This window comes from Octopus bimaculoides, chromosome 23, assembly GCF_001194135.2.
Source record: "Octopus bimaculoides isolate UCB-OBI-ISO-001 chromosome 23, ASM119413v2, whole genome shotgun sequence".
NCBI lineage: Eukaryota > Metazoa > Mollusca > Cephalopoda > Octopoda > Octopodidae > Octopus > Octopus bimaculoides.
Window position 1 is genome coordinate 4,973,454 of NC_069003.1, and position 294 is coordinate 4,973,747.

Here is a 294-nt window from a genome sequence, read left to right on the forward strand (position 1 = left end):
ATATATATACACAATTATTTTGTACGCTGTGCTATATAAGATTACCATAACCCGTATAAATATGTGTGAGCCTCTGTGTGTTTCAGTTAATCAGTGTGTGTGTATGAAAACAAATGAAATAACATGTGTGTGTGTGTGTGTGTGTGTATGCGTATGTGCATATGTGCATAATGTGTGTTTGTGTGTGAGTGTGTGTGAGCGTGTGCCTGTGAGTTTTTATGCGTGTGTCTCTGTTTATAAGATCGTGCGTACATTCTTGTCTTTGCGCTTGTGTGTTTGCATACGAGCGTGCTC